At 43.5% G+C, this 8,721-nt stretch overlaps 1 pseudogene; it reads right to left on the minus strand.

Annotated features, from left to right (window-relative positions):
- Window positions 1–645: 645 nt before the first annotated feature.
- LOC101575831 lies at window positions 646–891 on the minus strand (annotated as a pseudogene).
- Between the last annotated feature and the right edge of the window lie 7,830 nt (window positions 892–8,721).

The following is an 8,721-nucleotide window of genomic DNA, read 5'->3' on the forward strand; positions in this document are numbered from 1 at the left end:
TTTTTATGCGTATAAAGGATCAAAAAGCTTCTTGTTGAACCAAAAAGAACAGGGCACCTCTCCCCACTGCCAAAAGTATTATTTTGATGTCCTGTAATTGTTTCCCTGAAGGTGTAAGTAGTGTTCAAGGGTGGCTGAGTTTAATAGTGAATGGATCAACCCAGCCCTAGTCCTGTTTTTGCTGACACTAACAGGGCTTCACTGTGTATGGTTCTCTTTGGCCGTATTAAGAAACAAATGAAAGTAGAAAAGTCTAGCAATTCAAGATTATTCATATAATAAAATATGCAACATGTTAAAAAAAGAAATGAAGTGGATCTGTATGATCACAAACACAATGTTTTGTTGTTGTTGTTGTTGTTGTTGTTGTTGTTGTTGTTGTTGTTTTCCAGGAGGCTAGGAAATATTCTATTGGCAACCAGGGGCACAGCCATAAGAGAGGGAAGCACACAGGTCTGCAAACTCAAACACAATAGCTAGGAGAGCCCTGTTGGGCTAGGAGCACTGTATCCTGCAGTCCTTACAGTCTCCCACCAGTAAATACACAACACAGAGCAGCCAAGAGAAGAGGCAATGGTTCATGTGTCCCAGCCAGTGACAGAATATATACTTCCCTATGAGTGACAAAGTAGGAGGGAAGACTCATCATTGCCTAAGAGCACTTCCTCCTCTCAGAGCCAACACCAGCTGGAGGACAGAACTACCTAGAATCTTGTAGTCAGCTTCTGTCTTCTCATCATTCATCCTTTTGCCACTATAGATGAGCCGCTGCTGTTGTGGTGGGATTCCCTCTTTCCCCTCAACGTGCTCCTTGATTCACTCCACCTTGTCTGTGGGTTCAGTGTCAATTTCAATCTCTTTCCCAGTCAGTGTCTTCACCTTAATTAGCATCTTCTTCCCTGGTTGAGGTGGTGAGCAGATTAAACTGGTGTGTTTCCACACAAACACAACGTCAAGTAGAAAGTTCCAATGCGTGCAGCTGATTGCTATTATGGAATGATGCATAAAGTTTGACAACATGCAGAACAATTGTAGATAATTTCCAGGACACATACGTGTGTCACAGACACAGGAAAGCACGACAATGAGCCCAAATGCCAAGACAGGAAAGTGATCATTTCTGAGGAGACAGAGGGATTAGGAAAAAGAAAGCATGTACCAAGGACTTTAAAAATAATAGCATTGTTTTTTTTTTTAATTTGAGGTAAAAGGAAAGACATTGAGATTTTGATAAATATAAGAGGTCACTGTGACAACATTTATATCATTCTCTATGCTTTACCATAAAGTGTGCATTGATTAGAGAAGCAGATGGCCAAGAGAGTAGGAAACCTGTGACATGGTTGAGGAGCGGCAAGTCTCCAAAGTGGCTAGGACCTGAGTTATGTGCAGTGGTGGAGCAGGACATGAGAATGAACTAAAAATTGGGTTTCCGAGGAAGACCTGACATGCTGTGGTCAGCAAGGTTTCCATAGGTGATGGCAAAGCCAACCTGCACAGCTTGCAGAGAGAGTGAGTGGAGGAGAAGCCACCAAGCCAAAGGAGAAGTCCCCTCACTCCGAGGTCCAGGAAGACCAAGGAGCCAAGAGACAGGCTTCTCCCTCCAACTTTTATGCCTCTTGCTTTCCTCTCCACTTTCTTCCCTTTTATTCCTTCCGAGGCTTCTCCTAAAGCTTTCAGTTCCTTTATGAAGGCCGTCAAACACTCCACCCAGGAACTAAGCTATTTTTAAAAATAAGATGCAACATGTTCTACAGGGAGGTCATCAGTAAGCGAGCCCCAAGCTTCCTATCTCTTTTGTGAATCTTGACAGCCAGAAGAGAAGCATACATTATCTTTTACACAGGTTTCTCAGGAAGAATAGATGTTCTCTCCTCTGGAGCATTAATGGGGCCTCTGTAGAGAGAAGCCCCATTCTGCAACATGCAACCTCTTTTCATTGCCTTGCAGAAAATCTTCTTTGTGCTCGAGAAGGGCACCAGGACTTCCAATTTAATAATTTTACATATCACAGTTACCTAATGCTATCTGCAGTCTTGCTTGGGCATCTTTAATGACCTCTTTTGCCTTCAGAGAAAGAAGACTAAAAGTGTCTGATCAGAACTGTCTTCCAGCTGGTGAACCAGTGATTGAACCAGCTGATTGAGCCAGTGCCAGATCCAGCCAGCCTGTGAGCACTGAATTGGAGTCAGGATAGCTGCCTTTTTAACTTGCTCCAGGGCCAAGGGCCTTAGCTTTCTTATCTGTAAAGCAGGGGGCATTATTTAGAAATCCTCTAAGCCCATTCAAATCCTAAGCTTTTGTGACTCTGTGACTCCCTGGGGTCTAAAAATGAGCTGTCATTATTTGCTCATATTTTATGACCATCTGCTGAGTGTGACTCAGTGGATGCTTCAAGTACTCAGAGAAGCTTAGAGAAAGACATTCAGCCTGTGACACATTCTCCCAAATTTACCTTGTAAGATGGAGATAGAGGGAAAATGTGAGACAAATGAACTGGCTAAAAATTGTATTGAATTTTGCACAGAAGAGCAAACATATGGGGCAGAGAGCACTAAAATTTGAGTCCAAACATGAAATTAATCAAACAGAGATGGAACAGCAATAATCACTTCTAAGTCTGTTTGCTTTCTGAGCCAAAGGAAGTTTTTTGTTTTTTTTTCTCTGAGTTTTCAGGAAACAAATGAGATAGTGGCTTTGAAATCACTTTGTGAGCAGAAGCTCTAATTGTAATTCTTACCACTCTGAAGATTATTTTAACTTTTCACTCAGACTTTGAGTCCAAAGTAACTGCCAGGCACTGTGTCTGGTGCTTCCGCTTTATTTTTCAGCACTCAAATCTTTCTTCTTTTGGATAAATTCCCTAGAGCAAGCTGGTGAAGACAAGCTACCCCTGCTTTGTGGTGGGTTCTCCAACTAGTACAGGTCCCAGCTCTGGATTCCTCTGTGCAAACGCACTGCGTCTCAGCTTTAGAAGAACCAACCTGAAGGTGGCTTGATGTGCTCGGAGCAGAGATAGCAGCCTTGTCCTGGGTCTTCGCCTCCCCCACACTCTGCCAAGGGTCCCTGAATGAGTCTCTTTCCCTCCCTGTTAACTCTTTAACATTCAAGTAAGTGAGACGAGGTACATTCTTAGCGTCTTCTTCCTTTTTTAAAATGTATTTAGTTGTTACAGGGTCTCACTACACAGCTCGAACTCAAGGTGATCCTCCTGTTTTCAGCCTCCCCAACACTGGGATTACAGGCGTGCGCCCCTATGCCCAGACTCTGTGGCGGGCTGAGCTCACCCTGGGGGTGGGGATGTCCCTGCACTTGCCAGAGCTTGCTTAAGCAGGAGCTTTAGTCTGCTGAGCTATCTCGCCAGCCCCCCGTAGCATTTTCTGGAGACCTAACTTTTTTATTTTTCTATCTGTTATGAATTAAATTATGTCCCCTCTCTCAAAATTTGTATTTTGAAGTCCTTGAAGATGTGGCCTTATTTGGAAATGGGATCCTTGCAGGTATCATGAGTCATGGTTAAGTGAAGTCATTCTGGAGTAGGTTGGATTCTTTTTCCAACTTGATGGATATCCTCATAAAAAGGGAAAATTTGGATACTGTCTTAGTTACTCTTCTCTCATTGCTGGGACAAATACCTGACACTCAAAGTTAGGGAAGGAAAGGTTTATTTAGCTCACAGTTAGTGGAGGTTTCAGTCCATACTCGGCTGGCTCTGAGGAAGAGTGGCACAAGGCAGAGAGCAGCAGCTCATGGTGGCAGCAAAGATCAAGAGAGCAAATGGGAGGAGCAGTGATGACAATGGCTACAGAGAGCAAGTCTGTCTCTCTTATGTTGCATTCAGGCTACCTGCCCCAAGCTGCATGTAGCACACACACCCCTAGTCCCAGAAGCACTCACAACCATAATTCAGGGCGATCATGAGTTAAGCACAAACTCTAGAAGTCTGCCCCATGACCACATGAGGCTTTAAGGGGACAGCTATACATAAACCATAACAGATGGAGAACTACATATAGGGACCACGCTCTGAGAAGGTAAAGGCAGAGACCTGCATTCTTCAGAGAAACCAAAGGGTGCCAAGCGTCACCCATGAACTGTCAGGAGCTACAGACCCAAGGGACAAATTCTCCTTTAGAGTCTCCATAAAAAGTCAATCTAATCAATATTGTGACTTCAGATTTCCAGCTCCCAGAACTGCAAGATGATAAATAACTCTTCATCCAGGCTCCTACTGCATGGTAGCTATTTCATGGGAGCCCTAGTAAACTAATTCAACACCCTAGAGGCAGACCATTGCTACTAGTAGAAACATACAAATACTCTTCAAAGGAAAGAGAAGTATGTTTTGTCTTGCACATAGCTATTTGTGCAAGCTGATTCACTTGGGTAGTCAGAGCAAGGGGAGTTCTATGCTATTTTATTTTTTATCTATTTAGTACAAGATCTACAGAGTCTCACTCCACAGATCAGACTCATAGAGGTCCTCCTGTTTACAGTCTCCCAAGCACGGGCATTACAGGCATGCACCACCACACCCAGTCTGGAGTTCTAGTTTCATAACATTCGCAGTTAATTTCCTCTTCCTCCCAAGTACTGTCTGAACATCATTATGTTTTGACTCACATCGCAAGAAACTTAACACCACATAAGAAAACTTCCTCGTGCCACCACACGTAGCCAGGGATACACACAGCACTTTTTAAAATGGGGACACACGAGTGTGCAAGCCGCGGTGCTTACAGAAGGCTTCCTCCTGGATGTGAGGGTCAGCATTTTGTCATCACTTAGCCTTCTCCCTCCCGATGCAACCTAAACAGGTTCCAAGAGGTTGTCTCTAAGAGCACACTCTGTCCAGCACAGCAGCAGTGTGGAGGATTCAGCTGCACTTGTTAAGTAATATAGCGAAAAGAAGCTCAGGCATGTGAAAAATGATCTGATTTATCCTGAAGTTAAGTACTGGGCATGTTTAATAGGCACAAGGCAATTCACCAAGAAGCAATCTTCTACATTTTCACAATGTACAAAAAAATGGATTTATATATATTTCTGATTAGTTTTTTTTTTCTTTCTAATTAGTTATTCTGCTGTGAGGGACATTGGTACTAAAGACAATTATTAAGTCTGATCTGGGCAACTAAGCCCTAGCAGTTATAAGTTAATTAAATAATGGAATGCTATTATATGTAAATTAAGTAAGTGAGTTGGGGAAAAGGCTCTGGGTTGATTTTCTCCTGTTGTGAGGAGGAACAAAGAGAGGGAGCCAAGTCTGTGCTTCCTTGGGTGGTTTTTATCTTCCTGGTTGGAAGAAAGGAAGAAAAGCTCTTAAAAGCGGAAATCAGGAGGGAGAAAGATCTCTTAATTCAAAGACAACACATGAAGATGAACTAATGAAGTCTTTCCCATGACTTGTTCTGTGTCTGTTGGGGCTGCTATTACAGGAATCTTACGGGAGGCAAATGTGATCACAGAGGAGGGTTCAGTGCTAAGCTACATTACTGTGGTTTAAAAATAATAAGGGCTCTGTAATCAATGAGAATTAAGCTAAACTACTCTTAAACTTAGTATAATCCAGTGAAGAATGTACCCTGAGATAATAATTTCACAATGGAATGTTCCAGACCATCCAATGAAGTCCTGGAGAAAAGCGTATTCATCGATTTGTTTGGAAAGTACCCAAGGGCCTAGGAACTATGGAAGTAACCATGAACAATGACAAGATTGGAGAAAAAATGTCTGCCCTTGAGGATTCAAAAGAAAAGATGGTCAGTTCACAGTAAGCATTTGCAGAAAGCTAATGAGGTATTTGTAGAAATGTAGACAGAGCATAAGAAAAGCTAGCAAGGAACAGTGGGACACCCAGGGCTGACAAGAATGAGGAGCTACCTCCCCATGGGGAGGGACGAGACATACAAATCCAGGGGCGCAGCACCAGAGCAACCATGAGTACTGTATTGGAGGACACGCAACAGGATGCACGGACTTGAGAGAGAAGTAGCCATTCTTATCCTTGGCTTTGAGCCCTTCTTGATTTGTTGCTAAGAAAATAGCACCCCAGGGGCTGGTGAGATGGCTCAGTGGTCTAAAGCACCTACTTGGAACAAGCTTAGCAAAGCACAGGGACCACGGTTCAATCCCCCAGCACCACATGCCAGCCAGCCCCGCCCCCTGGTGGGCTGAGCTGGCCACACACACACACACACACACACACACACAAATAACTAAATAAAATTAAAAAGAAAAGAAAAGAAAAGAAACACCCCAGTGTCTCTTTCTCCTCCAACCCTCAGGTGCTGTGCTGGTGGCACCCTTAGGCCAAACTCAACCAGCAGAGAGAGGGCAGGTCGCCCAGCAGCTGTAACCTTGTGATCAGGAGTACATCAGCTCTGAGGTCCCAGAAAGGATCAGAAAAGGAGAGAAAAAAAAACCTTGCAGAGTAAAAGGGAAAAACAGAAAGAGGAGTGGGAGGGCCAGGGTACAGCAGAGGTGAAGCCAGGCTTCCTGAGGAAATGCCATTGGAGGAGAGTCCAAAAGTAGGAGCAAATGTGCACCAGGCAGCAGGCTGCTGGGGAGCATCAGTGAAGAGACACTGAGGCAAGCACACTCGGGGAGGCCAGAGATCAGAAAGGGGGTGAGCAGGCTGCCGCAGAAGGAGAGGCTGCCGGGTGATCACATCGGGATGGCAGCCAATCCCAGTGGCAATGAACACGGCAGCCTCCATCTGTGACCCATGAATTAACCTTCCCATAGTGAGGTTGCACAGCGGAGTTTCTGTTTCTGTTGATAAGGCTATGCTGTCCAAAAGGTTTGCAACCTCCGCCGTAGACAGTGAAGATTTCCGGCAGTTAAGTTGTTGTATGTGATGGCAGAATGTGGAGGGGCACCTGAGCTGTCCTGGTCCAACGCCCAGGTTTAGAGATTAACACTATTCCAAGCCCACTCAGGAACATCAACCCAATTCAGTGTCCTGTAGATCCTGCTCAAGGCCTCCTTCACTCTAGCATGTCCCTGCCACCTCCCCGCTTTCCAAGGTCCTGAAGGTCAGCCATCGTAAAGAGGAATAAGGAGGAATTTTATTTCAGCTTACACACAAAGTGGACATTCTCTGCACGTGCAATCTTGGCTGCATTTGGAGAGCACGGTCTCGCTGCCTGCGCCTCGGCGCCTCACCCACACAGATCTGCGTGGAAACTTGGACAAAGGAATCAAAGTGTAGGGATTACAGACACATGCACAGGGATCCCAGCCATCATTTTCTGGCAGGTACTTATGGCTTGATTGAAAGCAGAGGCAAAGTTAAAATTAATCCATGAATGGGCTTGGAAATAAAAAGTGTAAATGAGATGACGATTAAAGGTTTTGCTAATTTTTCTTCCCAGCTGTGAACTTGAATGTAAGTTGCGTTAACTATATTTAGCTAAAATGTTAAATTTTAGAAGCAGCAGCATGTGTGCTTTTGAATTACACATATAACTGGTTTCAAATTAATGCAAAGGCGTTAAAATATCATCTTAAGTGTAAAACAACTAAGAAAAATCATTAAATCATTCATTAAACAATAAACTTATTACATAATAAGTTCAGCTATTTTAATGCCAGCCAAGTGTTGGGCAAAATAAAAATAATACTGTTCTGATTAAATATGTTAAAGATGCTTTAAGAGTTATTTTAATAGGGATAATAAAGTACTCAGGTAGAGATTATAGTATTCTGTTATTTAATCTGATTAATAATTCCCCTTATTTTTCTCTAATGATAAAAGGAATATTTACAGCTTATAAAAGCATATTCTTCTATCACTCAATATATTGAGAGCCTTTCTCAGGACAATAACTTTTTTTTTTTTTTTGGCAGAACAGGAGATTGAACTCAGGCCCTTGCACTTGCTAGGCAAGCACTTATTAGGATAATAACATTGATCTTTCATTTTCTTAACAAATATATAATCACCATATCTTAAGTACATAAATATGGCTTCTAAAATAGACACATAGTATCAAAATATAGGAAAAACTTGTGTAACCCTACTATAAATTTTGTTATGATTGATCCAGTCAAGAAAATGAAAGCCATGTAATTATTTCAACAGAGATCATTTAACATGAAACATTTGTTTAAACAAATGAAAGAAAGAGAAAGATAAAAGGAAGGAAGCAAAGAAAGAAAGAAGGAAGGAAGGGAGAGAGGGAGGGAGGGAGGGAGGGAGGAAGGAAGGAAGGAAGGAAGGAAGGAAGGAAGGAAGGAAGGAAGGAAGGAAGGAAGGAAGGGCTGGGGAGACAGCTTGGTGGTCTAAGTGCATGTCTAGCAAGAGCAAGGACCAGGGTTTGATTCCTGGTAGCACATGCCAACTGGCCCTGGAACCCAGGCATGCCTTTGCCAGCCACTGAAACAGGTGGTGCATGCCTGTGATCCCAGCACTGGGGAGACTGAGACAGGAGGATCACTATGAATCTTAGCTGCGTAGTGATCCTGTACAAAATATAGGTGCAGCAGGGGCACACTGGTGCAACACGAAAGTCATAATGAAAGGAACCAGCTACCATCCTGGTGCTGGCAAAACCAGCAGAAGAAACTGTGATGAGAATTAGCTTAGTGAAGGCAACCACAGAGCCGGAGGTTTAGAGCAGGGCTCATGCCTGCCATGGTGGATTCTGGGGTTGGGAGGAAGCTCCTGATAACTGGGCTCCTGAGCTCCAGGGAGTGTCTCCAACTCCTCGGTGATGA

This window comes from Octodon degus, unplaced genomic scaffold, assembly GCF_000260255.1.
Source record: "Octodon degus isolate 3935 unplaced genomic scaffold, OctDeg1.0 scaffold00056, whole genome shotgun sequence".
Lineage (NCBI taxonomy): Eukaryota > Metazoa > Chordata > Mammalia > Rodentia > Octodontidae > Octodon > Octodon degus.